Source organism: Macrobrachium rosenbergii, chromosome 23 (genome assembly GCF_040412425.1).
Source record: "Macrobrachium rosenbergii isolate ZJJX-2024 chromosome 23, ASM4041242v1, whole genome shotgun sequence".
Lineage (NCBI taxonomy): Eukaryota > Metazoa > Arthropoda > Malacostraca > Decapoda > Palaemonidae > Macrobrachium > Macrobrachium rosenbergii.
In genome coordinates, this window is record NC_089763.1 from 1,164,791 (window position 1) to 1,172,676 (window position 7,886).

Consider the following 7,886-nt stretch of genomic DNA (forward strand, 5'->3'; position numbering starts at 1 on the left):
AAGTACTCTGTATGTATGACTTCAAATGCTTTGATTATTTTCAAAGAAAGGTTCTGTTTTGGGGGAATTTTTATCCTGAATTGTCACATTTTACTAATCACTTAATGATTAGATCCTGTTGTTTCAAATACCATTTCCTGTCCTAATTCCTGTTCATTTTGTGATGTAATGGAATAATTCTTACTTTTAGAGCAACATTCAACAAGATTAGAGAATTTATTTTCTATATCAGATTTTGGCCTTTTTGTCGATGATGTATTTGATTAACTGTGACTAGCTGGGTTGTTTAGCAGCAGTTTACGTGAAACTATTCTTCAAGATTGTTATTTTTAAGTACAGAGTACCATTTATATTCTGCCAGATGTCTCAAAAGATATCGAGTAAGTTTTACCTAACATTTAGAAAGTTTAAAATTTGTCGTTAAAGATCTAGAGTAATTCTATCGGAACATTTTGAAAGTTAAAAGTTATCTTTTTGGTCACGTTTACAACAAAGCTTTTGATTATATTTCGGACACATGCCGTCGTTCCAAAAGGGGGTACCAGCTTGGGGCTCAAACGCCTTCGCTCTTATGCCCAGCATTTCATTCGTGTACTTGAAATAAAGGAGGGATAAATACCCATAATGGCCAGTTTAGAATTCTGTGTGAGAAAGCTTACAAAGTTCATAACATCGTCAGATAATTAGATAAATTGTGTTGTGTTAGTCTCGGAGGAATGGTTGTGGAAGCCTTTGTAAAAAGGTTAATGTGTAGTAATGTGGCTTTTGATACACACACTAGGAACGTTGTTATAGGCCTCCTTCCACCAAACACCTTACCATAAGGCATGCTGAGATTCTGAGGCTGTGAGGGATCACAGACTGAGTAAAAACAAAGGTTTTCCCTGTTATTTAATTTGATGAGGAAACTGTCCTCAGGTTACCTTTCCAATGTAAAGCTTAATGTATATAGAAAGTAACCTCATGAACAGTTAGTTAGATTAGGATTTAGATGATTCATGCTATGGAGAAACTAGTCATTTCCTTACATAAACTGCAGCACATTTCAATGCCAGTATCTGAAATGTTTACATCAGTTTGTAATGGTTAAGTGGCTTCAGGTGCTGGCAGGTTTGCTCTGAAGGTTTGTAGACTATGAAAGTGTTGTACTGGTTTGCTGAGCTTTGTGTTGGATCGAAGAACTGAAGATGTATGTCCCTGGTGTGATGTGCCTAAGTAAAGGCGGTATAGTGCATTTTAGATAATATTTTTTGATGGGAGATGTGATCTGAGACCTGATTTTACTGCTTTGTGGACATTCAGATGTATAACTCTTGTAGCATTTTCATTGCTCCAAAATGGCTTTGGCAGGCTTTACTGAGTCAATGTACCTTTGAGAAGCCACTGGAATGTCAGCTGAATTTACAGTTTATGTACCCCGATCTTGGGTAAGCTAAGACACTTGCCATGACGTATGCTAGAAATGTCTTTGATTTTACATCAATATGCAACTTACATTTCAAGATCTCAGTGGATTTGTGCAGAGGTTTTCTGAGTGTTGGTACAGTAATGTCTTTTAGGGTGTGTATTGATGTGTAGTTTAGGATTAAGTAAGTCCTTTTTCTCTCAGTGGATTTGTGCAGAGATTTTCTGAGTGTTGGTACAGTAATGTCTTTTAGGGAGTCTACTGATGTGTAGTTTAGGATTAAGTAAGTCCTTTTTCATGGTGTTGGTTTGTGGTGTAATCCAGTTCTTGCTCGTAATGCCTTGGGATTCAAAGTGTTATTCCACGAGAGTCAAGTTTTGGAATAATTGAACGATAGAAGTTTTGCTGTTAACAGACCAGTGCTGAGAATAAGTACGGTTAATGTTAAGAGTTGCGCGTAAGTTTTTCATAGTTTGTAAGCAGTAAATTCTGGTGTACAGGAAACCTGGATAATTTCTAGCTAGGAGTTTGCTTAGAGCTTTATCTTGGCCACAACTAAAATGTGGAATGGTTTGCCTAATGCAGTTGTGGAATCTTCTGATCTCCAGATATTTAAGCGAGGAGCAAATTCATTTCCGCTCTCTGCTACTGACGTCTCCTGAATATCAGGTGTATCGTTGTTATCCATTCCCTTATATTCATATCTTCATCACCTTTTCCTATAAACTCACTCTCTTTGCAAGCTGATTTCTCTTTGGAGCCCTGTCAAGTCTGTTGACTTTGTTCATAAAAGTGTTCAGGCAGGTAAAGATTTAAACAAGAAAGGATTGTTAAAGGTACATCATGTCAAGATTGTTATAAATTGGTATATGACAAGAACACGGAATGAATACTGGTGCCGGGCATTTAATTGGTGCTAGTGATAAACTGGTATTTCAGAGAGTGGAGTTCAGGCTTCAGGTCTTGCTTGTGATAATCTGGGACTGCCTTTTTTGGTGCGCAATGACACAATCAGGACTAATCATCATTAGTATCATATGAATATATAGTATCAAGTTTAAAGCACAGGATATGTTAGCTGGTGTTTGAAACAAGTCCAGGATTTAGGAAGGATTCGGGAAGTCTTTGCCCCTGGTAGATTTTGGTTTAGAAAGCGTCTTGTTCGTGATAGTTTTGGTTTCCAGACAGTATGTTAGTCTGTGATACTTTCATATTTCAGTGTCTGAAGTTTTGGTAAGTTTCTTTTGATACTTTTCTTTCAGGAAGTTTGTTGCGACACTTTTGCTTGTAAGAAGTTCGTCCTTGTGTGATACTTGCGTTTTTAGAAAGTCAGTTGATCTGTGGAGCTTGTTCTGAGAAAGTCTGATTCTTCACGATAGTTTGCTTTCAGAAAGTCTGCTTCCGATCATTTTGCCTTCAGGAGGTCTCTGTTTTGTAACACCTTCGGGTTGAGAAGGTAAACTAATTGTTATGTTCTCTTTGGACTAATTTTACTATCTTTTACAGACTTTTATTTACAATGTCTGTGTGTTGCTTTAATTTCATGTCTGTTAGTTTGTTCTTTTGCCTTGAAGTCTGTTAACTTAAATGGCTCTGCCTTCACAAAATCTGTGAACTTCAACACCAAGGCTTTCAAGATGTCTTGGGTTGTGAGTTTCTACCAAGAGAAGCTGTTGTACTTTTTTTTGTCAGAAGGTCCGTTACTCTGTGATGTTTGTTGCTAGTCAGTTATATTATTTGATTATTCTTATAAGTCTCACTAGTCTGTATTTTATGTTTGTGATTTGGTGTTGGTTGGGGGGGAGAAGAAAGTCTGTCAGGGAGTTTGTTTTGGCTGTAAATTCACTTATTTTTTTCCGATTTCTTTCCTAGAAAGCCTGTTAATTTGCTGCTTACTGTAGCAAGAAATATAGCCTACATTCTGGTTTGGGAGAGTCTTGATTAGAAAATCTATTAGTGTGAGGGTAGTTCTTAGGTTTCATGAGTTACTTAGTTAAAATGTCTTATTATATCTTGTGAATTTTATGTTCAGACAGTTTTGCCCAAAAAGTGGGTCATTCTGAAAGTTGTTTTTTTTTTTTTTTTTTTTTTTTTTTTGCCTGCAAAGGGTCTCTTGTTGGGAGAAGTTTTGCCTAAATATTTGTATCTTTGTAGGGGACTTTTGCCCACAAGTGTTAATTTAGCCTATGAATTTTTACTAGGAAGGTTTTTGCCCAGAAAATGTAACGAAGTGATTTGCCTCCATTGTGTTAGTTCTTGAAAGTGTGTCTGTTTGGTAGAGGTTTTGCCTGAAATGTGTCTGTCGTTGGAGGAGACTGTTAGTTTTACCTAAAATGTAATAGTTTTACCTAGGAACTTTTGATTACGGATGTTTTTCCTCGGAAAATGTACGAGTTGAAATTAATTTTCGTCCATTGTGTTAGTTCTGGAAAGTTTTAAGTCTATAAAGTGTTACCAGTTCGGCAGTTTTTTTTTTTGTTTTTGTTTTCCTAGAAAGTATGTTGGTTTGGGTGAGGTTTTTGTGAAGCGAGTCTCTTGATTCTCGGAAGGTTTTTCGTTTGACCAAAAGTTATCAGATTATGATTTTTTTTGCCTTGAAAATCTGTCGGTCTTCAAGTTTTCCAGTACTCTGTTCCTCGCTCCGGAAATCTTTTTAGCAAGTTTTTTGCTGTGAAAGTTTCCGTTTATCGGCTCAAAAAAGTTCGTTAAAGTGTGGGTGAAATTTTTAAACAGAAAATGGAGTTTTTTTTTTTCACCTACAGACTTGTCAGTTTGGGAGCTGGAATTAGTTTTGCCCAGAAAATGGAGACTTGGCTGAAAAGTTAGTTGATGGCTTCTTTACTTGACAGGGCTTATTTGTCAGTTTTCTGCCAACGAAAGTCGTCTTATCTTTGATCTACTGTAGAGTGTGATTTTTGTGGAGAAAGTCACTCAGATTGAGATCTTTGACTAAAAGTGTAGTTTTTTAAGCACACAAGGTATGTCAGTCTTGGTGATTTTTGCCTGGTAGTACTCACAAGAATGGAGGTTTAGTATCCTCTTAAGCCACGTCCACACGGTCGAGCTGTGCCTGGCAGGGCAAAGTCTGCAGAGTATGCCCGCGTAGGTGTCCACACAGCTGTCTGTGGTGTGGTGGTTGGAGGGCAGTCGGACGCCAGCAGTTGTGAGCGAGTGGTTCATTACGGTACGATCACCATGGTTCGCGCCATACTTAGAAAGAAGATAGCACTGTATTCTATCATAATTGGTGCCTGCATTAAAAAGAAAAACAAGAGATCACAGAGACGTGTTTGGTGCCGGGAGTGGTTGCAGAGACGTGAAAGAATGGGTAGCTCTGTGACAATCCTACGTGAATTGCAGGAGGAAAATGAAACTTTGTTCCGCAATTACGTGCGAATGGACATAAACAGTTTTTATACACTTGTATCGAAAGTGGAGGGCTACATTCAGAGGCAAGAGACAAATATGAGGCAAAGCATTTCACCAGCAGCACGTGTAGAGGCAACTCTCAGATACCTGGCTACTGGATGTTGCTACACATCCCTTCAATGCAGTACGAGGATATCCAAGCAGAGTCTGTCCATCATCATACCAGAAACCTGTGATGCTATATATGAAGCTCTGAAGGATGATTACATGAAGGTAAGCTATGTAGATAGTAATGAGATTCTACAAATGAAATTGTGAGAAATCCATGTATACATTGAGCCATAAACTATACCATGCTCGTACCATGAGGTTCCACTCTCCCAAATAAACCCTATACACAAAACACCACCGTGCCAATCACAGACATAATGTTCTATTTAGGGTAATAATATATCACTTCATATTAAATACCTGTATTTGTTTATGAAAAGTACAACATAACGCAAGCCCTGGAAATATATTACATATCCTATGTAGTAGTATCATATATAATACGACAAATTATCTAGTACATATTGCACCTTTACCAAATTATCAAAGAATCTTTATTTATACAACTTGCATGTACCACTTACTTACTAATTTCTTTCCTATTCGGTGCACATTTTAATCCAGTCGTATCTACTCACCTGCTCCACCCCTGACATGTTTCACCTTATTCGGTCAACTTTGTCGACGATGTTAGTTTACCGAGTTGACCCATACATATTACATCATGAATTAGTTTTTCGGCATATATTTTATTGTCGCCATGCATCTGTCGCAGACCGTTTGCGACAACATTACCAAAATCATCTTCGCAGTCGTGTGTAGATGGCAATGCATTCAGTTGTTGGAGAGCTTGTCCTATAAGTTTATCTGTGTCGTCCGATACCCTAGCCTTCTTGGTGGGTCTTGTCCTAGCGGATGACACAGGAGGCTGCAAGAAGTTGGTCGTGTCGAAGCTCTGGGAGAATCCTGTAGCTCCAGGAGAAGGGGATCAGTATAAATCTGTGAAATAAAAGTGAAGCTTGATTATATGTGTCATCTTGACATAGTGATCCCGCTGCCTTGACCTATACAAGCACACCTGTAGTAGTAGTAGTAGTATAGTATTAATATTATTATTATTATTATTGTTATTAGTAGTAGTAGTAGTAGTATAGTATTATTATTATTATTAGTAGTAGTAGCAGTATAGTATTATTAGTAGTAGTATAGTATCATTAGTAGTAGCAGTAGTAGTAGTAGTAGTAAGTAGTAGTAGTATAGTAGTTTTTAGTAGCAACCAATGGTAAAAATAATAGGACTTAATGAGACTAACACACACACACACATTCAGCTGTCGGGAGAGCAGGAGGAGGAGGAAGCTGTAAAAGAGAAGGTGAAGGAGGAAAGGACTCCTTGTATTTAATAGTTACTGGTATACTTGCAGGTACCTACAACCCCGGAAGAATGGATGCGTGTGGCACAGGGATTTTTTACAAGATGGAACTTCCCCAACTGTCTAGGAGCCATAGATGGGAAACATATATTGATAAGGCCTCCACAAGACAGCGGGTCGTATTTCTTCAATTATAAGGGTACCCACAGCATTGTCTTACTGGCAGTATGTGATGTTAATCTGGAATTTCTCTATGTAGACATTGGTGCAAATGGGAGAGTTTCAGATGGTGGAGTGTGGAACAACAGTATCAGATCTCTGCCGTCGTATTGCAAACAACACTGCAGGCCTACCAACGGACAAACATGTTCCGGGGAGTGGTAGAATCTTGCCTTACGTATTTGTGGCAGACGATGCTTTCCAACTGCAGAGGTATATAATGAAACCCTTTCCACACCAAAACCAAACACGACAGGAAAGAATTTTTTATTATAGACTTTCCAGGGCCAGGCGCACTGTTGAGAATGCATTTGGCATTCTCAGTAATCGGTTTAGGGCGTTTTTAACGCCAATTAGTCTATCCCCTGGGAAAATTGAAAAAGTTGTCCTTGCATGCACAGCACTGCATAACTACCTCAGACGGGATTTTGGTAGCCAATACACACCTGAGGGAGCTGTGGACTCGGAGGATTTTCGTAGGGGAACAATAATTCCTGGTGAATGGCGCGTAGCACCGCAGTTGTTGGAGTTGCAACGATGTGGTTCGGGATCTACCACTATTGGCAACAATATCCGTACCCAGTACATGGACTACTGTACTTCAATGCAGAGGGTGCTGTGCAATGGCAATATAGAATGGCAAATGTATAATGGTGTAGGTGCCCCTCCCCATTTCCCCATTCCTTCCCCGCACTCACCACCTCGCCCTCTATACCCTGTCACACTTTTCCCTCATCCCCTCGTTATCCACCATCACTTTTGTTATCAACACTCCCTCTGTCACATTTACATACAAATGTATCAGGAAATATTGTTGATAGGAATATTGTTCATGCTGTGATTTTTTGTACCTTATGATAAAAATAAATTCAGACACTGAATACATATTAAAAGAGTGGGACTATGAAATGCTTGTTTAACGTGAACCAGTGCAGTCTCCCTTAACTCAAGACACCTATTTTACATGGTAAAACTAGCTGATTTTGTAATATACCTATACCCTCATGTGAGGCATATGATTGAAAATTGGTTATATACTGAGAGAGAGAGAGAGAGAGAGAGAGAGAGAGAGAGAGAGAGAGAGAGAGAGAGAGAATAGTAAGTACATACGTACCTCGGAATCAGAAGCATCCTCGGATACTGTTTCTGTAGTCTGGTTGGTCGCGGTGCTTGGCATATTTGACACAACTGGCCGCACATAATCACCATCATTCAGGAATGACAATATGTCAAAGCACCACAACTTGGGTGTATAAGTCTCATCTGACCCAGCTCCTGATTTCTTCGAGTTGCACATTAGCCTCAATTCTCGCCGATGTTGGTTTCTGAGGGTATCCAATTTCTTTTTTACTTCATTAACACTCCTGCTTATTGTCTGTGCTATATCCCTTATTGCTGCAGCATGCTTGTCTCTATTTCTGTAATCAAAACACTGTACATTCCACAGACATTCATGTGATTTATATATAT

General features: G+C 38.8%; 1 long non-coding RNA gene across 1 annotated transcript; it reads left to right on the forward strand.

The window, feature by feature from the left end:
• The first annotated feature begins 262 nt into the window (after positions 1-262).
• Positions 263-7,511, forward strand: LOC136851222 (uncharacterized). Its single transcript, XR_010856822.1, has 2 exons — positions 263-5,047; positions 6,249-7,511. It is a non-coding gene; the product is annotated as an uncharacterized lncRNA (long non-coding RNA).
• The last annotated feature ends 375 nt before the right edge of the window (positions 7,512-7,886 follow it).